The 27,197-nt window shown below is 48.6% G+C and overlaps 1 protein-coding gene across 1 annotated transcript in view; it reads left to right on the top strand.

Annotated features, from left to right (window-relative positions):
* LOC142567667 (dipeptidyl peptidase 1-like) overlaps nt 1-27,197 on the top strand; it is a 130,692-nt gene that overhangs the window by 61,225 nt on the left and 42,270 nt on the right. The gene's annotated exons all lie outside the window — the stretch shown is intronic.

Below are 27,197 nucleotides of genomic sequence, written 5' to 3'. Positions count from 1 at the left end.
GCGTGGTGCCACAAGCGCTGTTCACGTGTCCACTAAAGTGTAGGTCGATGGGTCGGCAGCTTAAATCAGCCTCTCCTGGTGATGGCTGTGTCGATGTGGCTGGGAGGCCGAAGGAAGCGTCGAGCGAAAAGGCCGGTATCGCGGCTGGCGATACGGGTCATGCCTGAGGCTGGCACAAGTAAATGGGACGGTGCGGGTTCACGGGATAAGTAGGACCACCATCCGAAGATGATAAAAAGCAAGACCTGCATAGTGAAAACAAGGCGATTAGGCGTGGTGCCACAGCGCTGTTCCCGTGTCCACTCAGCTTTTTCTTGCACTGCCGTCTTGTAAGTAAATAGTATTAAGTACGGAAGGACAGCATCCCACGTCTTGAGTTCAACGTCGACGTACATTGCTAGCATGTCGGCGAGAGTCTTGCTCAGCCGCTCCGTAAGACCATTCGCCTGCAGGTAGTAGGCAGTTGTCCTCCCGTGGCTTGTCTGGCTGTATTGCAGGATGGCTTGAGTAAGGTCAGCAATAAAAGCCGTTCTTCTATCAGTAATGCGGACTTCCGGGGCACCACGTCGCACCAGGTTGTTCTCGACGAAGAACTTCGCCACTTCTGCTTCGCCACGCTTCTGCAGAGCTTTCGTTACGGCGTAACGGGTAAGGTAGTGTGTCGCCATGACGATCCACTTGTTTCCAGATGTTGACATCGGAATGGGTCCCAACAAGTCCATCCCGATGTGCTGAAACGGTGGAGGCTAGATCGGGTGTATTAATCCCGCCGGCCTTGTTGGAGGTGTCTTCCGTCGCTGGCAATCCCGACCTGTCTTGACGTAACGGGTGACATTGGCGGTCAGGCGGGGCCCGTAGTACATATTTCGTATTCTGGTGAGCGTACGGGAAAAGCCAAGGCGCCCGGCTGCCTGATCGTCGTGCAAGGCGTGCAGGCTTTTCATTCGTGGAACCAGTACAGGTTTCTTTCGTAGCAGCTGCTCCGAATGGGTGGATGCCTAATTTTCCCTTAAATAATGTCTTCTCTCCACCTTGCGCGTTTCCGCAGCAGTATTACGTCACAATACAGTGATGTCCTGTTCTTGCAGTCTGAGGCTCCACCGCGCCAGGTGTCCTGGAGGGTCCTTTAAATTCGCTAGACAGCACAATACGTCTTGCTCGCTGACGCATCACTGTGAGTTGCCTGCCATATAGGTAAGGGCGGAATTTTGCTGTAGCCCAAATGATGGCGAGGCATTCCTTTTCAGTCGTAGAATAATTACCTTCCACCTTTGACAGCAACCGACTAGCATAAGGTATCACCCGTTGAAGTACGTCTTTCTTGTAAACTAGGACTGCACCGAGGCCTAGTCTACTAGCGGCAGTGGGGATCTCTGCATCGGCGTCCTCATCAATGTACGCAAGCACCTGTGGCGACTGCATGGGTCGTTCAAGTTCTTGAAATGCGTTCTTGAACTCGACATCACATTTAGTTAGATGTGTCAGTGGCTCAGCGATGCGTGAAAAGTCCTTGACAAAGCGTCTCTGCTAGGTGCATGCCACGATCCACCCGGGTTCGTGAACAAGAGAGGGCTCGAGCCACCCTCCGCTAGACGGACGCTCCGCAGCGTGGTGGTGCTGAACGATCACTGACCACCGAGCAGCCGTGCTCGTCGGTGTTTATTGCGGTGTGGTGACCAATGTTGCCTGCCGAGCTTAGCAGGCCACCGAGCCTGGCGGCAAACGAACATTATGCCTGAGGGGGCGCCACATAATAATAATAACCTTTATTTTTTTCCATCAACGTGATGGGGGAGGTAAGGGGGAAAAAGCTGAAACAGACAGCTTGACTAGTTCCCGCCCCCCCAAAAAAAAAAAACACATTCCATAAAGGCAGACAGCTCAGCTATCGACAAGAAATAAAAACATTTTTTGATTGTACAAAAATAATACCTATAACTACAAGCATCTTTGTGGCGTATAAATATGCACATTCCCAAACATGTGAACATGTAACTGTAGTAATGACATTACGTTTTTAGGACACTGCTAGAAGACATATGTCAACATCATACACACAACAACGGCTTATTAACATCTGCATAATGGTATATCACGAACATTCATCACTCGATTTCACAATGAAAAAAGAAAGAGTTCAGGAAGCACGTCAGAAGACAAACAGAAATTCGATATGCATACCAATTATACAAACGAGAACAATGTTCAGGGAAATACAACTTAGGCAGAAAAGAACCATTTTAATTGCTGTTTTGATGTATGTTCTAGTTGTATAGCGTGTCTGTGACAAAAATTTAATAATTCTGGCAGTTTTCTTTTCATCATTTGCTGTCCATAGGTAGTTCTACACGTCTCTACGTTCCAAAGTTCCCTACTACGTTTATCCTATAAAGGAGCTTTCTTTGACAGAGAAGCTAAAGCTGAGAGAAAGTTTTTCTTTCACATCCTTTTTATATGTTAAACACAGACGGTATGGATACATGTGAGTAATTTTCATATTTCCAACTTCTCAAACAAAGGCAGAGATGGATGATCTCGAGGAACACCGAGAACATGTCGCAACATTCTTTTTTGCATTTTAAGAATTTTACGTAAATTTGTAACAGCCGTAGTTCCCCAAACTAAATGTGCATAATTAATATGAGCGTGAAATAATGTATTGTAAAGAATAACCTTGACCTGCACAGGCAGTATCTTTTTATTAATGCACGTAGCTCCTACGACACTTGAAACCTTAGAAACAACATGTTCCACATGGTCTTCCCACGTTAAGTTCTCGTTGAACACAACGCCAAGAGTTTTGAATGCGCGGAGTATTTCTATTTTTGAATCGCCTAACAAAAGATCTATATTTATAAAAACGCTCTTATTCCTCGGACGGAAAAGTATGGCTTTCGTCTTGGCCGTGTTTATTTTTAACGCATTAGCACTTGACCACTCATTCAAACGCGATAGTGAGCTATTTGCTTCAGAAATTAAGTCATTCGGACATGCAGCTGAGAAAAGCATAGTCGTGTCATCGGCATAAATGATATGTTTAACGTTCGGATTAATACATATAATGTCATTCAAATAGATATTAAATAAATGTGGTGCAAGGATACTTCCCTGAGGTGCTCGTGATGTTATAGTTTTTTTATCGGAAGAGAAACCATTGAGGTAGACATACTGTTGTCGATTTTCTAAATAAGATGCTAAAAGTGCTAGTGCATTACCACGGATTCAATATGTATCTAACTTTTTGAGTAAGATCGAATGTTTAAGAAAATCAAACGCTTTTGTGAAGTGTACAAAAACACCCAAGGCTACTTCTCTTTTTTTTTTCAAAGACGTTTAAAATAAATTCTTTCTGCTCCAGCAAAGCCTGCCCTGTCAACCTGTGTTTACGGAAGCCAAATTGTTACTGGGAAAGTATACCGTATTTATCGCAGAAATTCATTATTTTGGCGTGAATTACTTTTTCCAGCCCGTTAGAAAAAAATAGGGAGTATGGACACGGGTCTGTAGTTTCCGATGTCAGTCTTATCGCCTTTTTTATAGAGCACTGTCACCCTAGCAACCTGCAATTGTTTTGGAAACACTCCCTGTAAAAAACACATATTAAATATGTGCGTTAGGCACGGTGAAATTAGTTCTATTACATGTTTGATAGGTGCAACTTTTATACCGTCTGCGTCACTGCTTTTACTGTTATTTAGTCCTCGGAACGCCGAAATAACATCAGGCTCTGTTATAGGACTAAAAAAAGGGATTCCTGGTTTTTAGTTCTGATATAATCGAGTGCTCCTTCAGTCGGACGTTCTACTTTAATATCAACAAAGTATTTGTTAAATTCATCCGCTAAACGACCGCCTGCGATCTCTTCATTGTTACGCTCAATCTTTGTAACAAAGCTAAAGTTTTTGTGGCGATTTAGAACTGTATTTAGTTTTTCCCATATTTCGTTTGTCTTTCCGGCAGAACTCTGACAGAAATTGCAAATGTAGTCATTTCTGGCAGCTCTAATCTCCTTCGTTAATTTATTGAGGAAAACTTTAAACGTCTTTAATATATCTGGGTCGCGTGTAGCCATGAACTTTGCATACAAATTATCTCTAATGTCAATCTGTCTGACAAGTTCTTTTGTAATCCATGGCTTACGTATCTTCTTTGGCTTTGAAAAGACTTTTTTGGGAAAACACTTATTGTATACATCTAAAAACAGATTCAGAAGGATATTAAATGCACTTTCAGCATCTGTCTCGTTCAGCACAATACGCCAATCTACACCAGAAATTTGTAATTTGAAAATGTCCATATTCGTTGACGAAAAGTCTTGAAAGTATTGCTGTGTGGGCTTCGTTTTACGCATATGTTTGTCTAAACACATATATATACCGAAGTGATCACTTATATGTGTGTACATAATTCCGGCCTTCATATTAGATGCATGCAAGTTGGTTATAAACATATCAAGCAACGAAGAAGATGTGGGAGTAATTCTGGTAGGCTTATTAATTACATTCATACATCCATAGACTTTAATTAATTGCTCAAATTCCCGTTTCGCGGGCAGATCTCCAAGCATATTAATGTTAAAATCTCCGCCGATGATTGCAGATAGCTTATTTTCATTTGCAAAAGTAAACAAAGAATCTAGAAATACTAAAAAGTTTTGCACATTTCCGCTCGGAGGCCGGTATACTACGCTTAGTAGTTTTTTGTCGACGGTCAAACATAAAATTTCATAGTCTTCATGCACGCAAGAAAAATTCGGCACTTGGTCACAGACAAGATGTTTCTTCACCATCATTGCCACACCTCCTCCACGAGAGGTAGTTCGGTTTACCAAATAGGTGTTGTAGGAGGGTAAGCATAATGAATTAGCTTCTTCTGTGTACCAGGTCTCCGTAACCATAATGATGTCAAAAGCAAAATCAAGGTTGCTGAACAAAATTTCGAACTGATCGGATTTTTTCTTAGCTGACTGGGCATTGAGGTGAAACAGCTTAAGTGCACTGGCATATTCCAGACCACAAACATCTTTAAGTTCGTATGGTGTATTGTAATCTTTGTATGAAGCCATAATAAGGAAAATAAAAAAAAGAAACTTAAGTCTATTTAATCTTGGCTAAGTCCTCCTTGCATTTTACATGATGTACTGTTGTTCCATCTTTCTGGCGGACAAGAACTTTGCCGTTCCGATGCCAGGCGTATTTGAAATCGTGCACTTTGGCCCATCGCCTGGTTACCTCAAGCAATACCCTGCTGTGTTTCGTCAAATTTTCCTGAATGTAGCAGCTCATTTTTGACTCGTTGAGTTCTGTTTTTTTTTTTCGTAAAAACTGAGCCTTCAAATCTTGTCTTCCAAAATGTGCTATGATACCTGGTACCTTATCTTTAGGTGCCGGAAGTCTGCGCAAAGCGACAATGTTATTTCTGGAATGTGAATCTCCGCTGCCACTTCATTGATTTTTGACAAGTCTACGTTTTCACTGACGGGTATGCCATGGAACTCGAGATTTAGTTTTCTGCTTTGCCATTCAAGGTTGTTTAGATCTTGAGTTACCTGTCGTTTTTCAGTTGCGCGGTCTTGAAATTCAATTGATTCGACTCGTTTTTTTAGCTGCGATATTTCCTTGTCATGATTGCGCATGTGTACCAGAACATCGTCATATTTGTCTGACATCACTTCCACTGCGTGCTCAATTTTTTCTTGTGTCCTTTAGTGTCATGAGGCTTTCTAGTTTTGCATGAATACCTTGGAGCACAATCGCTATATCCGCATCTTGTTCTTTTTTTGTTTTGTTGCTTTGGCTACCTCTCGGCTTAGCTATCTTACATGTTTGGCAAAGCGAACCCTTCCGCCATGCTTCCCTTTTTGATTTGTAAGTTGATTCAGCTACCCCTGAGCAGTTACCGAAATGGTACATGATGGAACATTCTCCGCACACCAGCCCTTTTCACAGCTTTCCTTACAACCCGGACATGCATAGTCGTCTGAAAGTGGCATGTTTTCAAGGAAAACACACCCACATAAAAAGAAAAGCAGGAATACTACAATGGCAGCAGCAGTGGCGACAACAACAAGAGGCAACAAAGTACAACCTACAAAAAACTGGTTCCAGCTAACCTGCAATTTGCAGAACAAAGGTTTAGCGCTTGTCGACACGCCGCTACTGCTGCCAAGAATGGTAGGACATCGCGTCCGGTGCTCTTCTTATACTCGGTAGCGTCCAATGCTGGACGTCGCTTCTGTCGGTGCTGGCTTAACACGTGTCCCGGTTGAACATGACGATAGTGCAGCAGATAGCAGGCTTTTTCCAGTCCGATGATGCCGTCATTGGAAATCGGCGCTTTGCTCTGGTGTTCCGTAGTGCTTCAACGATGCTCCGTAGATGCCTGCAATTTGCAGAACAAAGGTTTAGCGCTTGTCGACACGCCGCTACTGCTGCCAAGAATGCTTGGTACACCCCCTTACCCCCGTTTGATTGTTAAATAAAAAACAAACGTCCATGTTCAAAATACGAGGCTCTGCCTCCACCCTAGCTGGGTCGACGGTGCCTGCTACCCAGGCGAGTAACGGTCCGGCTGCCTCCGCCGTCGAGTACTCCGCCTGGGCACCGGTGTTGATGGGTCGGGTGTGGCAACGCCGTGTGCTGCCTGAGCCAGCCTCGCTCCATCCGGAGGGTCCGTAGTCGTCGGCCTCATGAGTGGTGCTGGGCTCGACTCCGGTCCAACGGGTGCCGCACCACTGGCTGCGGTTGCCGCATCCGAGGTGGGTGGTGCTCCGCTAGAAGCGACTGGTGCTGCCGCTAGTCCTCCTGCGGGCTGGAACTCAGAAGTGGCAGTCGAGGGTGCTGGCCAGGTCCCGAGGCGAGGCCTGACATGGTCGGCGTGTCTGTGCCACATGGCCCCGTCTGGCATGCGGACTAACAGCGATGAGGCGCTGGCAGGAGACACCACCTGTCCGGCAGACCAGGGTGGACCAGGACGGAAGTTCCTGGTGAAAACTCGAGCTCCCGACTCTGGCAAAGGCCCGCGACGGCACCCTTGGTCAGCAGCTAGCTTCTGTTTCAGCTGCTTCAAAAGCACTGTGGATCGGAGGTCCGGATGCAAGACGTCCAAGGGGGTCTTGACCATCCGACCCAGCAGGAGCTCACAGGGGGTACGGCCAGTGACAACGTGAGGCGTGATCCGGTACTCAAAAAGTATCCGGGCAATCTGCGTCCGGAAAACCCTAGTCTGGCTCTTCTTGAGCTTGTCTTCTATGGTTTGCACCACCCGCTCGGCTGCACCATTTGAAGCAGGGTGGTACAGCGGAACCATCATCCGGCGGATTCCGTACTTCGTGGGCCAGGGCAGATACTCTGTGCTGGCGAAAGCAGGATCATTGTCGGACACGATGACATCCGGCAACCCCTGGGCGGCGAAGACCTGTCGTAGCGCTGCAATGGTCGCGCCTGCTGATGAAGTGGTGACAGGTAGAACCTCCACCAACTTTGAAGAGGCGTCCACCATCACCAGGAAGTAATGGCCCTTGAAGGGTCACCCAAAATCCACATGTAGGCGAGACCAGCGTCTCTGTGGGAATGGCCAGGGGGTGATTTCCACATCACGCTAGGCTCGCTGATGCTCCTGGCAGATTTGGTAGTTCTGCACCAAATGAGCGATGTCCTGGTCCAGGCCAGGCCACTAAACATGACACCGGGCCACCATCTTGGTCTTTTCTATGCCAGGATGACCCGCGTGCAGCAACTGCAGAACCCTGCACTTGAGACTTTGTGGGATCACCACCCTCGAACCCCACAGTAGGCAGCCCTGCTGCAAGCTCAGCTCAGCGGCCTTGTGGCTATAGGCCTGCTGCACCAATTCCTCTCCACGGGACACCGCCTTGACCACCTGAGACAGGACTCATTTCCGCCTGGTCGCTTGAGATACCGCAGATCTGGAAAGCACTTCTGGGTACGCGTGTTCCAGCATGAACACTTCAGCAGGTTCTGGCACAGCATCAGGCACCTCTGGTAGGGGCAGGCGGCTCAGGGCATCACCAGGTCCCAGGACCTTTCCCGGACGGTAAACCGGCTGGTAACTGTAAGCCGCCAGCCTCAAGGTCCATCGTACCACTCGAGGTGACGCCTGCACAGGAACTGCCTTGTCAGGTCCCAGCAGCCCCAACAGCGGCTTGTGGTACGTGACCGCCTCGAACTTCCGGTCCCACAGATACTGGTGGAAGCGTTCGACACCGAACATGAGGGCCAAACCTTCTTTGTCCAGCTGGCTGTAACGTTGCTCTGCTGCATGAAGCTGACGAGATGCAAACGACACAGGGCATTCCTGGTCATCTTTGTCTCGGTGTGCCAGGACGGCTCCCACACCGTACGGCGACACATCTACGGTAAGGACGACAGGCTTACCAGGAACGAAGTGCACCAGCACTGGAGCCTTGGTGATTAGCTCCTTGCTGCGTTGGAAGGCCCGGTCCTGCTCCTTCTTCCAGACACATTGATGACCATCTCGAAGCAGCAGATGGAGCGGCTGTAGATGCTCCGACAGCTTCGGCAGAAAACTCCTGTAGAAGTTGATGAGGCCGAGGTAGCTCTAAAGCTCCTTCTTGTTCTGGTGCTTAGGTGCGTTGAGCACAGCATCAACTTTGCGGGGAGCCGGGGCTAGGCCTGCCTGGGAAATGACATGTCCCAAGTACTTAACGCTGCGGGCCAGGAAAACGCACTTTTCCAGCTTGAGCTTGAGGCGGGCGTCCTGCAGTCGTGCCAGGACGTTGTGCAGGTTCTGCAGGTGGTCTCCGTCGTCGCTGCCAGTAACCAGGATGTCATCCAAGTACAGCGCAACGTGTCTCATGCCCCTGAAAAGGTTGTTCATCTCCCTCTGGAATATGGCTGGGGCCGAGGTCACGCCAAACGGTAAGCGCGTGTGCTGAAAGAGTCCCAAAGTTGTCGATATTGTGACATACTTCCGGGAGGCATCCTGGAGCACCAGCTGCTGGTAAGCATCTCTGAGGTCGAGCTTGGTAAACTTCTGTCCACCGGTCAATGCTGACCAGAGATCTTCAATCCGGGGTAGCGGGTACTTCTCGACGGTAGCGACAGGGTTGATGGTAACCTTGAAATCCTCGCAGATCCTGACACTGCCGTCTCGCTTGAGGACTGGTACGATGGGAGTGGCCCATTCAGATGTCTTGACAGGTACCAGGATGCCCTCTCGCTCTAACCGTTGCAGCTCCTGGGTGACTCCGTTCTTCAGGGCGAGCGGCAGTGCGTGAGACTTCGAAAAACGTGGCCGGGCTCCCTCAGGTACATAGATGCCAGCCGTCGTGCCGGCAAATGTGCCCACCCCTGGCTGGAAGAGGGACATGAACTCGGTTAGGAGACTGGGGAGGACGTCTTGCACCACATGCAGGCTGGCCTCCTGGTACTCTGGCAGCTGAACGCCCAGTGCATGAATCCAGTTTCGGCCCAGCAGCGTTGGCGGCGATGCATTCGGTAAGTAAAGGGGAAAGGTTGCCTCCCTGTCGCCAAAGGGAGCACTGACTTGTGCCCGACCCTGGACCTGGGGGAGTTGCCCGGAGTAGCTGCGCAGGATCGCGCCCGAAGCCTCAACGGACACGCCGGGAAAAGTACGCTTGAAGAGTTTCCGGGCCATTACTGACACGCTGGACCCTGTATCCAGCTCCATGTAAATGGCGTGCCCGCAGATTTCGAAGGTCAGCATGTACGGCCGTACAGACGACGGTACAAAGCCTGTGTGCCACATGTCGAAAACCGGCGGGTTCTCGGCCACGACGTGGAGCCTAGCCGCGGAAGAACTTGAGCCTACTGCCGCAAGCCCCCGCAGCATACCCTTGCGACGGCTACCCTGGCCGCGGGATTGTGTGGTACCTGGGCTTGAATCAGGCTGCTGCTTACTGTTCGTCCTCCCCCTTCGGCACACACGTGCTAGGTGTCCAGTTTTCCCGCACGTAAAGCATTGTGCTTGAGAGAACTGGCACTGTTAGGGGGAGTGGGCACCACCACAGCGACCGCAGGTACTGCCCTTTGTCGCCAACTCGTTGACCACCGCTTCCGCCCACGGTGAGCCAGTCGCACGGGAAATCTCGCCGGCGTCCTTGGCGGCAGCTTCCAATGCCAGCGCTGCCTTCACGGCGTCGTCCAGCGAGGGGTCGGGAAGCTCCAAGAGCCGCGTCTGCATGGCGGGGTCGTTGATTCCAACGGTACCGGAACAGCGAGTCCAGTTGGTCCGCGAAGGTGCAGGCCTTCGTTAACCCTGCTAGCGCAGCAACGAACTGCGCGAGGGTCTCTCCTTCCCGGCGGCTCCGGTTATTCAAGCGGAAACGCTCCATTAGTGTGGACGGTGCTGGGTTAAAATGCGAGCGCAGTATGGCGAGCAGCTCACCCAGCGTCTTAACGTGCGGCGTGGCTGGCCTGAGAAGGTCGAGCAAGAGGCTGAAGACGCGGGTCCCGCAGCTGACCAAGAAAATGCCCCGCTGTTTGGCCTCGGGTGTGTCTTTTACCCGGAAGAAGACGTGGACTTGCTCCTTGTAAATTTGCCAGACGGACCATCTCCCTCGAACGGCTCCAGCCTTCCGTACAGCGGCATGGTGGCAACAACGGGGGGCGGTGTTTCGCCGCTTGCGGCGGCGTGGGACGATCCGTCGGTACTCATCGCCAGTGTCACGATCCACCCGGGTTCGTGAACAAGGGAGGGCTTGAGGCACCCTTCGTTAGACGGACGCTCCGCAGGGTGGTGGTGCTGAACGATGACTGACCGTCGAACAGCCGTGCTCGTCGGTCTTTATTGCGGTGCAATGACCAATGTTGCCTGCCGAACTTAGCAGGCCAACGAGCCTGGCGGCGAACGAACATTATGCCTGAGGGGGCGTCACATGCTTGCTACAGCACCCATGCCAAGGAATCTACGCACTGCCTTCTTGTCAATGGGCTGCGGGAACTTTGCGATAGCAAGTGTCTTCTGCGGGTCAGGGTAGGCTAAACATTTGCTGATAATGTGGACCAGGAACAGAAGCACATCATAAGCGAAGCGGCACTTTTTCGGATTCGGAGTGAGTCCTGATGACTTGATGTGCTCTAGTACTGTCGCAAGCTGCCTAAGATGTTCGTCGAAATTTCCGGCGAGGCCGACGACGTCATCCAAGTAGTCTTTAACCCTGCTCACACTGTGTCCGCTGAAACGTTGCAGGCACTGAACACAGCCGAATGGCATGACCTAGAGCTCATAAAGGCCGTCTGGCCTGATGAAGGTAGTCTTTTCGCGACCCCTCTCGTCGACTTATACTTGACAGTAGCCAATTTTGAAATCCATCTAAAAGAAGTATTTAGCATTGCTAAGCCAATCCAATGTGTCGTCTATCCGTGGGAGGGGGTATACGTCCTTCTTTCTGATCTTGTTCAGTCGACAATAATCGACGCAGAAACGCCGGATTCCGTCCTTTTGCTTCACCAATACCACAGGAGATGCCCACGGAATTTTCAACGCCTGGATCATGTCGTCGTGCAGCATTTCGAAGACTTGTTGTCTTATGGCTTCGCGTTCTCGTGTCGAGACTCGATAATGGCTCTGACAAAGTGGTCGAGCGCACTCTTCCGTTATAATGCGATGTTTTGCAGCTGGTGTTTGTCGAAGCCTCGATGGCTTCGAAAAGCAGTCTTTGCGGTTTCGAAGAAGACTTTCGAGCCGTTGTTGCTTACTCATGGAGAGGCTTGGATTTATGTTGAAGTCTGGTTCCGAAACTATGGTCGTCGGGGTAGGTGCGGCTGAATCCGAGAGGGCAAACGCATGGCTGCTTTCCCCGATTTCATCGATGTATGCGATTGTCATGTCTTTGTTGACGTGCTTGAAGTCCTGGCTGAAGTTTATCAGCAACACCTTCGTTTTTCCCCGCAGGGGCGTCTGCGTTAACAGGCGTTTGGTGCGTTGCGACACCACGTACCCGAGCACACGAGGGTTGGACCCTCCCGCGCCTAACCGTGCGTGGCTTAGCCGTGTCCGGGGAAAGGGGGATGCTGGGGGTTGAGCCGATGCTGGGTGTACGGACCTTTAAGGCCCCCCGGCGGAGGCAACACACCCCTTTGGCCTCGGCTTCACGTAGACGGCACCCCCGGACTGACCCACCCGGGGGAAATCGGTAGTTGCCTTTTCCTGCCCTTCTCTCCAATCTTCGTCTTTCGCTCTAACTCTTGCTCTTTCCTATCTTCTCTTCATTTATTTTTTACTTCCGCTCTTCCCGGCAGCAAGGGTTAACCATGTGTGGTGCAATCAACCTTGGTCGTACATATTTGGTTATAGCGGAAACGTACAGTTGGCGCCCGCAGGACTTGTTTCTCTTTAAGACCTGTGGCGTCCGCTTGTTGGGCTCCATGGTGGGCGGCTGCCGTTACTGCCGAAAACTGAACATTCCCTTATGGATTATTCCTTTCCAAAACTCCCTGATCGCCCTCAGAAGCGAGGGGGCACAGAAGAAATATTTAAATTTTTTGGCCGACACACCGAAAACTTTCCCCGCTATCAAGTCATTCATTCTGAGAAACCTGGAAGAACAACGAGAATGATCTCGCCTTTCCTGGTTTCCAAATGTCTAACTGAAACTATTGGCCCAGGCTATAATGCATCTAGGCTAGCAAGTGGCGACTTCCTCTTAGAACTGCGTGACAAAAACCAGTACCAAAAACTAAGTAACCTAGTGTCTATTGGGGACACCCCTGTTTCAGTGACCCCACACCGCACCATGAACACCATCCGTGGTGTGATCTCTGAAGACGACTTAATGAACCTGACCGAGGCTGAACTTTTGGAAGAATGGAAGGATCAAAATATCATCAACGAAAAACGAATTAGAATCAGGCGCGACGGGAAAGAAATCGATACCAAACACCTAATTCTCACATTTGGCTCCAGTGTACTACCAGAAACAATAGAAGCAGGTTATATTAAGATCCGGGTAAGGCAGTGCATACCTAACCCTCTCCGTTGCTTCAAGTGCCAAAGGTTCCGCCATAGCTCGCAAAACTGCCGAGGCCGATTGACTTGTGCTAAGTGCAGTGCACGCGAACACGCCACTGAATCCTGCGATAAACCTCTACACTGTGTAAACTGCGGTGGGGACCCCGCGGCATACTCGCGGTCTTGTCCATCCTGGAAAGAAGAGAAAGAAATCGTAGTACTTAAAGTAAAGGAGAACCTCTCATTCAAAGAAGCGCGTAGGCGGGTGTCCAACCTGCCAAACAGCTTTGCCGATGTGGCGCGTCAGGGGCAGCGCCACAACGGCTCCCGGCAGCTGTCCGACCCACAAGCAGTGAGTCGGCAGTTACGCCACCTGCCCCCGCGGCGGTTGCAGCTAGCGCTGCTCCGTCACCCCAGCAGAAGGGGCCATCCGCCTCCGGGCAGGTGCCCCCAAAGGCCTCATCCAACGTGCCGAGGCCTTCTCGCCAAACAAAGCGCTCGGAAGAGCGCGTGTCCGGCGCCTCGCAAGAGGCGATGGACACAACGACCAGCCAGGCGGCGCCACCAGCGCCTAAGGAGCGGCGAGCATCACTCGACCGCTCCAGAAAAGACAAAACTGCCGTCACGGCACCTGCAAAGCGCTCGTGAACTAATCTCAGTCTCTTGAACACACAGCACCTTAAACATATAGCATAATGATACACAAATACTACAATGGAATGTTAGAGGACTTCTCCATAACCTCGACGACATTAGAGAACTCCTACACAAACACAATCCCAAGTTGCTGTTTGTTCAAGAGACACACCTAAAATTAACGCAGACCAACTTTTTAAGGCAATGTGCCACTTTTCGCAAAGACTGTGATGATGCACTCTCCTCCTCGGGGGGTGTAGACATAATAGTCGATCAGGGTGTTGCATGTCAGCAATTAAGTCTCCGAACCCCCCTCGAGGAAGTTGCAGTACGAGCTGTGCTATTTGGTTAGCTAATAACGGTTAGTTCGATGTACGTCTCCCCTTCTTGTCACCTTACTAAAACATAGTTTGAAAGCTTCATCGATGAACTCCCTCCGCCAATATAGTCGTTGGTGATTTAAATGCACATAGCCCCCTGTGGGGCGACACGCGTTCCGATGCACGTGGGCGCCTGATAGAAAACTTTCTATTTTCTTCAGGTGCATGTTTACTGAATAAAAAAAAACCAACGTACTACAATGTTACACATCAAACGTACTCGTCCATTGATTTGAGCATAGATTCCAGCTCATTATTTCCGTACCTGGAGTGGTCTGTTCTCAAGAACCCCTATGACAGTGACCACTTCCCAATCACATTAAATTTAATAAAACCAGATACATGCTCGCCCCATTTCCCTCGATGGAACGTCGAATCAGCAAACTGGGAACTGTTTCGAGAACTCACATAGTTAGGCGAGGACGACATTTCTGATTTTAATATAGACGATGCTGTGGCATACCTAACTGGTTTTATTATTGACGCTGCAACAAAGTGCATTAAACAATTTAACGGACTGGCAAAGAACCGTCGCATCCCTTGGTGGAATGACGAATGCCGAGAAGCACGCAAAAATCAAAACAAAGCTTGGGGATTGCTTCGCAATTCTCCAACAGCTGAAAATCTTATTAATTTTAAACAGGTCAAATCACAAGGCCGGAGAACACGTCGACGTGCAAAGAGAGAGAGCTGGGAGCGGTACATATCTGACATAAATTCTTACAAAGACGAGGCAAAGGTGTGGAATAGGGTAAATAAACTAAAAGGCCGGGAGACGAACCCCCTTCCTTTATTAAGTACCCAAGGAGATGGCCTGGAAGACCAGGCAGACTGCCTGGGTGAACACTTTGCCTATATCTCCAGTGCATCTCCTTACACGCAATCATTCCTCAAATTCAAAGAACGTCCAGAGCGACAGCCCCTTGATCGGAAATGTGGCCATTATGAAGATTACAATCGCCCGTTTAGTCTAGCTGAGCTCAAAAATTATCTTGCTTGTTGCAACAGCTCAGCACCAGGTGGTGACCGTATCATATATGTAATGGTCAAGTATCTGCACCCTGAAACACAGAAAGCACTCCTCTCACTTTTTAGTATCATGTGGGCAGCTGGATATATTCCATCTTCTTGGAAAGAAGCTATAATAGTACCCATGCTCAAACAAGGTAAGGACCCGTCCGTATCTTGTAGTTACAGACCTATCGCTTTGACAAGCTGTCTCTGCAAGCTCTTCGAAAAGATGATAAACCGGCGCCTAATATATATCCTTGAGAGCAATCGACTACTAGATCCTCACCAGTGCGGTTTCAGAGAAGGCAGATCGACCGTAGATCACCTTGTCCGCATTGAGGCAACTATAAGGGATGCCTTCATACATAAACAGTTTTTTCTCTCCGTATTTATTGATTTGGAGAAAGCATACGACACCACATGGCGCTTCGGCATTATTCAAGACCTTTCCGCTATGGGTATCCACAGGAGTATGCTAAGTATCATTGAAAGTTACCTTTCTAACCGCACATTTCGTGTTAGGGTGGGCCATGCCTTGTCAAGGTCTTTCACCCAGGAAACTGGGGTTCCACAAGGTGGTGTGCTAAGTTGCACACTCTTTATTGTGAAAATAAATTCTTTGGGCATGGCTATCCCACGAACAAAGTCATACTCTGTATATATAGATGATGTTCAGCTTGGTTTTAAATCGTGCAACTTAACTATCTGCGAACGACATGTCCAGCATGCCCTAAATAAAGTGGCAAAATGGGCTGAAGAAAATGGTTTTAGGTTGAGCCCACAGAAAAGTACATGCGTTCTTTTCACAAATAAGAGAGTAATAGTATCATGTTCTGCTATTGAGCTGTCTGGCAGCAGATTACCGATATGCACCGAGCACAAGTTTCTCGGCATCATACTGGATTCGAAACTGACATTCATCCCGCATATTAAATACTTGAAGGCTAAGTGCCTCAAGACAATAAACTTACTCAAACTTCTATCAAGTACAACATGGGGCAGTGACAGGAAACGTCTTTTGAACTTGTATAGGTGTCTTGTTGGCTCACGTCTTGACTACGGCGCTATAGTATATCAGTCCGCTACACCAAATGATGTACCAAATGATACACCAAACGCTTTAAAGATGCTGCATCCTGTCCATCATTTAGGAATCCGCCTCGCGACCGGAGCCTTCAGGACAAGCCCCGTACAAAGCCTTTATGCAGAAGCAAATGTATGGTCACTCCATCTTCAGAGATCATATAGCAGTTTTACATATTTCCTCAAAGTAAATTCAAACCCTGAATACCCCTCTTATTCATGCATAAACGATATGACCGATGTCATCCTCTTCAATAACCGACCTGCAGCGAGAAGACCGTTCTCTTTGCGTGCAAGGAACCTTAGTGAGGAAATGGGTGTTCCGGTGCTTGAATATTGTCTTATGTCTCGAGCGAAACTGTTGCCGCCATGGCAGTGGCAGCTGATCGAGTGTGACACATCCTATGTAGAGATCACCAAACATGCGCCAGAGACACATATTAAAATGCATTTCTTAGAACTACAGTACAAGTACTCGTACACAGAGTTTTACACTGACGCTTCTAAGTCGAATGCCGGGGTGTCCTATGCAGCCATTGGTCCATCTTTCTCTGAATCCGGTGTACTGCACCCTGAAACAAGTATATTTACTTCTGAGGCCCACGCACTATTGTCGGCTGTGAAACATATAAGAAAATCAAATCTTCAAAAAACAATTATGTCACAGACTCCTTAAGCGTCGTAAAAGTATTGAAGTCACTCTGGAAACGCAAAAACCCGGTACTGGCTGAGCTCTACTCCATTCTATGTAGAACGTATATATCTGACCAGCATGTCATTATATGCTGGGTGCCTGGCCATAGAGGCACTGCGGGGAATGTACTAGCTGACTAAATGGCTACATCACTCACCTCGCAAGCAATTATTCCTACGGCTGCTGTCCCTGTCACAGATCTGAAGCCTCTCTTACGGAAGAATCTGCGAAGCCACTGGCAACGCTTATGGGACATGGAAACTAAGAATAAGCTTCACTTGATTAAGCCAAAGTTAGGTTTCTGGCCCCCGAAAACGAAAACACGACGTACTGATGTCCTATTCTTTCGACTCAGGATATGACACACCTATGGCACCCACAATTTTTTGCTGACTGGAAATGAGCCTCCAACGTGTGGTAGATGTGGTAAGAGGCTGACCGTTCTCCACGTACTCCTGGAGCTGAGCGAACGAGACATTTTCCTCTTGTATATCGCCAGCACAGCCCTCTGCATCCAGCAATGTTTCTTTGTGAAGAAGCGTTCTTTGACACCACAGCAGTCACAGCTTTCTTGAACGATGTAGACTTGCAAGTTTTTAGCCGAATAAATTTATAGCACATTCTCTTTTTAGAGGATGCCGCTGTGATGGTTGTCTTGCAAAGCACGTGCCTCTAGGCCCTTGCATCCCAAGGGCTCTGTTAAGGCAGTAGTGCTTATTGCAAAAAGTTTATTTGTGATATGTCACTATTTAATAATTATCTTACAATGCGTATTTCGTGTTCACTGTACAGCCCATTAATCATTGGCATAATTTTATCTTCTATAAGTTTTATGCACTTTAGAGCAACTGTTTTTAGGCCCCTATACAGCCACCGTAACATCTGCCTTTCGTTAATGATAGCTCCATTGCGAACACATTAGCACCGGCCTGGCGCTCTTTGGCCACACTTGGCCCTTGCGCCACAAAACAACACATTCATCATCATCACCTTCGTTTTTCCTTCGTGGAGTCCAGCGATCCCTCATGCGACGCAAATTTCCCAGTTGAGCAGCAGACGTTGGCCGCGCTCGATGACGCCTTCTACGTCAGCGGGTGTTTGACTGCTGACGGAAATGACAATGCTGGAGCAATGCGGGATGCTGACTTCGTCCTCATGTTCACTCAAGGCAAGCTGACTGGAAGGTCTCTCCGCCGATTTCTCACAGCGTTATCGAATTCAACCTCAGGTCGCTGATGTCGTCGTGTTGGTTCAGGAAGTCCATTCCGAGAAGCCTAGCGAGCACTGTTGGATTACAATGAGCGTTGCAGGGCAGGTCCGGTCGTGAACTGTAATTCTTGGCGTGCAGATTCCCGTCGCATTATGAGGGGTCCAGCTGTCCGAATTTGAGGGCCGTCCCATGCAGTCTTGACTTTCTTCAGCTTGGCGGCGAATAATCCATTGATGACGGAGTAGTCGGCCCCTGTGTCCACTAAGGCGGTGACTGCGTGGCCGCCGAGAAGCATGTCGAGGTCGGTTGTTCTTTGTCTTGCGTTGCAGTTAGGTCTTGTCGTCGGATCACTGCTGCGTCATGTTGACGTGTGGCTTGTACGTTGCGTCGTCAGGTCTTTGGCCGGTGCATTCTTTGCATCCAGGCTTCGTCGAGATGGCGGCGTGTCGTTGTTATGTCGTGGAGATAGTCTCTTCGGCGTCTTCACCGGCTGCGTAGGATCTTCGTTAGTTCGACGAAAAGCAACCGCACCTCCATCGGTTGCGGCCTTTAGTTTTCCGGATATGGGCTGATGGACCGGCCCCGGTCTTGGCCAGTGTATGGACGACGCTGCGGCAACAGTTAACGGCTTGGTGATGGCGAACGGCATGGTCGTCGAGGGCTCCACTGTGTGGCAGCGATGTAATGGCCTATGTCACGTGGGCGTTCGCCTTGCTGTGGGCGCCGCGCGTTGATGGCGAACCCTCGCAGTCCCATCTCGCGGTAAGGGCATCGGCGGTAGATATGCCCGGCTTCTCCGCAGTGATAGCAAAGCGGACGGTGGTCGGGGGCGCGCCAAACGTCAGTCTTCCTTGGAATGCTGTGTGGGGCGACGAGTTGGAGTGCTGGCTGCGAGGGTGGCGGTGGACGACGGAACTGTGTCGTTACTGGGCCCTGCCGTGGGCGCGGAGGGGGAACGTGACGGTGCGCTACGGCGGCGTACGTCATCGCTCCAACCCTTATATATAGCTTTCATTGATTACGAGAAAGCGTTTGATTCTGTCGAAACCTCAGCAGTCATAGAGGCATTACGGAATCAGGGTGTAGACGAGCCGTGTGTAAAAATACTGAAAAATATCTATAGCGGCTCCACAGCCACCGTAGTCCTCCATAAAGCAAGCAACAAAATCCCAATAAAGAAAGGCGTCAGGCAGGGAGATACGATATCTCCAATGCTATTCACAGCGTGTTTACAGGAGGTATTCAGAGACCTGGATTGGGAAGAATTGGGGATAAAAGTTAATGGAGAATACCTTAGTAACTTGCGATTCGCTGATGATATTGCCTTGCTTAGTAACTCAGGGGACCAATTGCAATGCATGCTCACTGACCTGGAAAGGCAAAGCAGAAGAGTGGGTCTAAAAATTAATCTGCAGAAAACTAAAGTAATGCTTAACAGTCTCGGAAGAGAACAGCAATTTACAATAGGCAGCGAGGCACTGGAAGTCCTAAGGGAATACATCTACTTAGGGCAGGTAGTGACGGCGGATCCGGATCATGAGACGGAAATAATCAGAAGAATAAGAATGGGCTGGGGTGCGTTTGGCAGGCATTCTCAGATCATGAACAGCAGGTTGCCATTATCCCTCAAGAGAAAAGTATATAATAGCTGTGTCTTACCAGTACTGACCTACGGGGCAGAAACCTGGAGGCTTACGAAAAGGGTTCTACTCAAATTGAGGACGACGCAACGAGCTATGGAAAGAAGAATGATAGGTGTAACGTTAAGGGATAAGAAAAGTGCAGATTGGGTGAGGGAACAAACGCGAGTTAATGACATCTTAGTTGAAATCAAGCAAAAGAAATGGGCATGGGCAGGACATGTAATGAGGAGGGAAGATAACGATGGTCATTAAGGGTTACGGACTGGATCCCAAGGGAAGGGAAGCGTAGCAGGGGGCGGCAGAAAGTTAGGTGGGCGGATGAGATTAAGAAGTTTGCAGGCATGGCATGGCCACAATTAGTACATGACCGGGGTTGTTGGAGAAGTATGGGAGAGGCCTTTGCCCTGCAGTGGGCGTAACCAGGCTGATGATGATGATGATGATGATGATGACGTCATCGCTTCCTGCTGAAGCTGCGGCGATTGAGGTACTCCGAGCGATTATTGGAGCTCCTCGCGCACGACCTCGGCAATCGAAGCCACTCGAGGCTGTGATGATAAACGGAACAGCTTCTGAAGCTCCTCCCGCACGACCGTTCTGTAGTGTCGCGCAGATCGTCGGTGGTCAGTGATCGAACTCCGGCTTAGTTTGTTGAATTTGTGCGGCGGTTGAATTGCCGGTTTCACAGTTCCAGCGTCTTCTCGATGCTGGTGGCCTCGCGAAGAATCTCTGCGACGGTCTTCGGTGGGCTTCGTACTATTCTGGCGAAAAGTTCCTCCTTCATAGGACACATGAGTAGGCCGACTTCTCCTCAGACATTTCCGGGTCGGCGTCGCGAAATAGATGGCTCATTTCCTCTGTAAAGATCGCAATTGCCTCATTGGGCAGCTGCACTGGGTTTCTAGTAGAGATTGGGCTCGCTCCTTGCGTACGATACTTGTGAATGCGAGCAGGAACCCCCTTCAGAACAGGTCCCACGTCCTTAAGATGGCTTTTTGCTTCTCAAACTACGTCCTGGCGGCGTCTTCCTACGCAAAAAAGACATGTCGCAGCTTGTCACCATTCCAGCTGTTAAACGCAGCGACCCTCTCATACGTCTCAAGCCAACTTCCCGGTTCCTCGAATGGTGAACCACGGAATGTCGGTGGCTCTCTGGGCTGCTGTAGCATGATCTGTGTTGACGGCACTAGGGCTGTCATTGTAGCTGCTGTTGTGGCCGTGCAGTTCCTGGTCTTATCAGGCAAAAGTTCGTGCTCCGGGGGCAACCCTTGGAGCGTGCAGCTAGATCGCTGGTCTTCGGCGACTTTGGTGCTTTCTTCTTAGCTCGGGCTTGGCTCACAGCTTTGCGGGGGCATTCCGTACATTAACGCACTAGCACCTACACCAGATGTCACGTAGTAGTGACGGTGAATAATACAGCGGCAAATCTGTGAATAACGAAACTAACATTTATTGGGCGAACTTGTGCCCACAAAAGCAAGTTATACTCGAAGCGATAGCGGCGAACACGGTCAGCGATCGTCAAACACTTATCTGCCGGTCAACAGCGTCAGCTTTTTTACACGAGCCATGGAACATTACACAGCAATCGCCGGTGCCCCTGTGTACTCCAGAAAGTTCTAAACCCTTTGTGTCGCGCATACATGCCATCAGATTACACAAGGTTATGTGACAAAAGACAGTGGATAGAACCATCGATAACACTCCAGAAACTTCCGATGCGTGCAGGCGCGTCCCACACTGAGCGATAACATTTGTTAGATGGTGTAAAGCGCTCACCCGAAAAGGATAAACAAGTGTATGTGTCACTATACTATAATTTTATAATCAACTTAGTCAAAGAGAATTTTTCTTGCTCTTGACCCGGCACTCTCAGACACCGCGTCTGGCCTCGAACACTAAAAGTTATCGTAATTAAATTATCCTTTTCAATTATCACAATGTTCCCCCGTTTGAGCTCATCTCCGCAATATATATATATATATATATATATATACATTAGCCTCATTGCGCTGATAAAAGCAGGACCGCCTGCCGAAACTTTAGTTACTTTAGTGTATGCCGTGGCCGGGTCTGCCTACATGATTGTGATTCTACGTGACAGCCGGTTTCGTCACAACTCTCGAAGGCCACAGAATTGGTGCTTCGGACGCTCACATTTTCTTTACTTATTTGGTGCTGAAAATTCAACTTCAATCAAAATTAAATTATGGGGTTTCTGATTATGAGGCACGCCGTAGTGGAGGACTCCGGAAACTTCAACCACCTGGGGTTCTTTAACGTGCACCTAAATCTCAATACACGGGTGTTTTCGCATTTCGCCCCCATCGAAATGCGGCCACCATGGCCGGGATTCGATCCCGCGACCTCGTGCTGAGCAGCCCAACATCATAGCAACCACTGAGCAACCACGGCGGGTATCCAAGTTCAAGTAGCTGTAATGAAGTTACCTTCATCTCCAATTAAGCAAATTTTTGTGGATGTTCTTCAAATAAATATATTCGTTTGAGTGTATTTCGGGCATTTATTTATTGTGCCCATTCAATCAGGCACTTAAAAAATTAGCATTTGGAACTTCTTTTCTTTTTCAACAATAATTCGGGAAGTAAAGGATTAAAGGTACGTGATCTCAGAGCAAATAATACCTCTGCCAAACGGCGCGGGTAATGTAAATGACATTCATGCCGAATGCCACTGCGGTCTTGCGTTCCCTGTCTACACGGGTGTGCAAAACGGCATTCGCAATTGATGGCGACGTTTGTCAGCACCTCGCGCACGCAGGCACCCGGCAATCGACACGTATAGTTTCTCAAGTCGCCCTGCGCAAATCGGCGCGGTGGTCTTCCCACAGCAGCTCGCGCGTCTCGGTCCAGTGCGCTTTTCGCTTCTCATTCTCCGCTGACGAATCTGCAGAGTTGCCTTACGTGGTTGGTGGATAGGCGTTAGCACCGCACCACTTGGGAAGCAATATGCAGAAAGGGAAAAAAAAGGAACAGACGAGCATTTGTAAACATCGCCGACAAGAGGTGCTAGCTTCCGAGACTGCGACCAAGAGTTGCACATGCTACTTCAACTATCGGGGTGTACCTCGTAAAATTCTCTTTAAAAATCATAACAATTATGGCAACATATGCTCCAATTGCATTTCGTTTTAACTTATCGATTTGCTATCTTTTTTGCCAAGCCCCTGTCGACGAGATTACATAAGTCCCGCTTGCATGAGTTGGGGAAGCTCATTTAATGGGCGAATGCCATTAGCTTTGAATGTCATTCACTAAGCCCATCCTAGCACTCGTCCTGTCTTCTTCTAATCTGCGCATGTGTCACTTCGCGCTGCAAACCAAGAATATGCCCGTGTAGAAGGAATGACATTACGTGGAATTATACCAGTGGTATAAATCTAGCTGCAACACAGAACCTTAGTTGCCTTGCTTCACTGACAACCTCAGGCACTATAACAATGTATTTCATGGTTTCACACCTACGTATACTTGCAAAAGTGGACGAAATGCATGCGTCTTTGGTGTGACACAGCACTCATAATACAGAACTAAACGAATGAAAATTTACTGTTAACCTGAAGGAACCAAGGTGAACATTGACTGATTTATGAGCAGATAGCTTCACGCTCAGGTAGCTCATGAGACAGTACGTAGCGGCAAGAAACTTATTCGAAATAGGAAGCTGGCCAAAGTGTACAATGCCTCGGGGCATGCAGCCGTACGACATTAACTGCTTTCGCCCGTGCCACGTCAACCGATTCATCTTGATTAACTCATTAATCGAAGAGTTGGAGAGTTAGAATCGCCCCGCACAAAGCACTGCTGGTAATAAACTCAACACCAGCACTTGCCGCTGCGCTGCAGTTGACACGCCGAGCTGAGCTCCACCTTAAAAAAATCGAGAGGGGACCAGGCGGCTCCTTGACCTTAAGCATTGGTCTTGCTTAAATGTTTTGTTTTGTTGTCTGCCGAGTTGTTAAATTATGGCGTTTTACGTGCTAAAACCGCGATCTGATTATGAGGCACGCTGTAGTGGGGTACTGGGGAAATTTGGACAACCTGGAGTTCTTTAACGTGCGCTTAAATCTAAGTACACGGGTGTTCTCACATATCGCCCCCATCACAATGCGGCCGCCGTGGCCGGGATTCGGTTTGTATTTGGTTACATTTAATATGACAGAACGTCCGAATGCATTGTACCGACCTTCACGACCCCTTCTGCATACTCTGTTCTTAAGATTCATTTTCATTGAACTCGAATAGACTAGAAGCAATAAAACATATATCATTTAATTCGACATACCGGAAATTAAATGTACACCAATCTGAGCTAGTTGGCAGTGCAACATCTTTGATCGAAGCAGCGCTAAAACCCGAGTGGCACATAAAGCGCAGTGTGTCGATTTGCCACTCGCCGTGTCCCGCCTTCTGCACTATTTCGATCAACGAAATTAAGCGTTTTCTTTTTTGAATAGCGCATTTAATTACACAGGTAAAATTACAATAAATTATATAATCTTGGTCGAGAGTCGCAACTGCAATACGGAGGTTACGGTTTCTGCTCGAACGGCGGCAAAGTCATCTTGTATTCGACAGAAGTTGACTAATCTTGCGCGTCTCGACTGCCAACCGTTGTCGAAGGACGTTATTGTAGGCCCTTGGCGTGACGTTAGATCTAGTTTTCTAGTAATATACGCCTCTTTGACTTTTTAAAACATGAGGGTCGGGACGCTTCGACAAGACTCACCTATTATATGTTTTGCATCTTCCTTCTATCGTCATCGCCACCCATCATTCCTTTCCCTCTTTCCCTTAAACCCAGCGCAGAGTACATAGCTGGCTAGAGTTACTCAGGCCGACATCTCGGCATGTCACATCAATAAAATTTTCTTGTTTTCTTTCTACTTTCATTTCTCTTTTGCTTTCTTAGGAAGAGTACGATGCCTGTGTTCCAACTTAATGCTCGCGAATTATTATATACTGTTATGATCGACTTGGGGGGGTCGGGTGTAACAGGCGTTCAGGCGGGCTTCCCCACGTCGACATGATTGCCCTGTTCTCCGAATCGAGAACACGCTTTTCCCCGAGCTGGCACAAAATGATGCAAGGCCAACAAAAGGCAACAAGGTGCCCTCCCGCTCTCCAAGCTGACGACACAAAATAGTGGACGGCGAAAAGCACTACAACTCCACGGGCTCCGTAAGAAGACGGTGACAACGACAAGGGGGCCCCCAATGGTTATTTAAGGCCGGTTTGGCCTACGTGTTAGATAAACCGCTCGATATTGAGATGAGAGTCACATCCATGTACCGATGAAGTGAATACAACCTTTCTTTTTTTTTTTCATCCTCACTATGCCCGGCTTCGTCGTCGTTTCCTGATTCCTGCGGTGAAGGTCCAGCTAATACGGTCGAGATTCTATCAATATTTCGTCGAAGAACAATTTCGGCTGTTTTATGTATTCCCTAGGGTAATTAAAAGTTGACTTGTCACGATTACTAGTATTGAGCCTCTTAGTTCACGGTTAGTTCACGATTACTAGTATTGAGCCTCTTAGTTCATTTAAGTGTTACATGCTTTACGACGATCCATTCAATGAACCATTGGCACGAAATAGTGCGACGACAAATGTGGTGAAAGCACTGTTAGAGGGCCCCTGAAACGGTTCGGACAAATTTTGTAGACGCGTAGGGTACAGCTTAAGTAGAACATTCGCACCACAATTTAAGTGAAGCGTTACGTATTAATGGAGCTACAAGCAATTACAAGTTACCCTCCTCCCTTGCCATGCTTTTCCTCCTCAATTCGTTCGCCCAGTGATCGGGGCTAAGCTCCACCTTCACTGGTTCTACGTCACGATGTGACGTCACATCGTCCGCTTCTGGTTATTTTGGAGCCCGCCCCCGCCCGTGCGTAACCTCTCCGCTAGCCGCTTGGCCGTCGACCCCAAGCGAGAGCTATCGAAGCAGCGTGCGTTGCGAGCACTCTGTCGCAGCGCACAACGTGTCTGGTATTCTCGTAACCGCGCACTAGCTGAACGTTGCGACGGAACGGTGAAGGCATAAACTCAAGCTGATGAAGGAACTTTAGCGTAGGCGTACGTGAGCTGCCTGATCGGTCTCCACGGTCCAGCCACCCGTTGGCACAGAGCTTAACCAGCCAAAGAAAAAGCTAATGTTACTCTAACCAAGTGTAAAACATTTTAAACAGTTACAAAAACAACGTGTTAACGATTACACTCCTGCGAAAAATTTACACCAGCAGCAAAGAATACATTTTGTTACTGCTAATGTGTCTGGTTGAGCCCTATGCCACCAGGTGGCTGCACCATGCAGATCATTCCTATTTGCGCTTCTGTTCATCCCATGAAACGACGCGCAAGGGGACACGGCCAGGCCCTGTCCCCTTGTGCTTGCGTTTACCCTAATACTGGACTCGCGAAACGCTACTGCGTTACTAACCTTCCGCTGTAAAGTGACGACCACAATCGCGCAAATCCTGGCGTCGATCGGATAGCGGCAGTCCGATGAGCTGCAGCCAGTCCGCTCGTCTAGTGGCTATCAGAAGGACATGATGTCGCAGCTTGAAATATTGCCAGTCGCTACGTTTGCAGTCCACAACGCAACAAAGTCGAATCATAGCGCTCGCGAAAATACAGACCGACACTGACGGCGGAGCTCTCGTCAAAGACGGAGCACGTTGTAACACAAGCAGACGACACTTGCTGTGTGCCGGAAGTGCTTAAGCGTACTGAAATATTATTCTTGTGCATTCCCTTTATGTTACTTTCTTTTTATAAAAACAAATTATCTAACATTCCAACTATTACGAACCTCATTTGTTTACCATAAAGTTGGAAAAATTTTCGATGACGCACCATGAGCAGCCAATCGGATAGCTCGCCCCACTGACGTCATATGGGTGATTTGCGTCATATGGGTAGGGGCGGCTTAAAATTCCGCCGCGCAGTGTGCTGCGATCGGCAACGATGTGCATTTTTAAAACCTTATAATAAATTACACGCTTTACGCGGAGCACTTAGATGCGTCAATTAATAATCAGAAGGACCTACTCTAACGACTCAGTACGTTTGTAGAAAATCGTCAAAACCGTTTCAGGGTCCCTTTAAGAAACTAAGTGAATGTGGTGATCAGTAGTAAAGGAATAAAAGGAGGAATGTTGTCTGGTGAGGAAAGGGGGGAGGTAGTGCAGAAAGAATAGGTGATTTCCAAAGCATCCCGTCTGTAAAGTATTTCCGGATCCGCAATAGCTGTCGGTGCATGCAGTCAGCAAAACCATGGCCTTCGAGATTTTTACGCAGAGGGAGCCGTCGCCGGGGCGTGTGGACACCACGTACTGCGCACCGCAAGCTGCTGGCGATAGCACGCGCACAACGAAATGGTTTATGCAACTCTCTGTGCTACTTCTAAACATATGCCAGTGACGGGCTTCGTTCTCAATTACTCAATAAAACTTCAAGTGGTACCTCAGTACAGGTATCCTCAGTGCAAGAAATATGCACCTTCAAGTGCACAATTCCATTATGGAATCATTCTCCTCCCTCTCAGCGTTTTGGCAGACCTA

This window comes from Dermacentor variabilis, unplaced genomic scaffold (genome assembly GCF_050947875.1).
Source record: "Dermacentor variabilis isolate Ectoservices unplaced genomic scaffold, ASM5094787v1 scaffold_14, whole genome shotgun sequence".
Classification (NCBI taxonomy): Eukaryota; Metazoa; Arthropoda; class Arachnida; order Ixodida; family Ixodidae; genus Dermacentor; species Dermacentor variabilis.
Note: the sequence above shows the minus strand (reverse complement) of the source record. Positions and strands in the feature narration are given on the sequence as shown.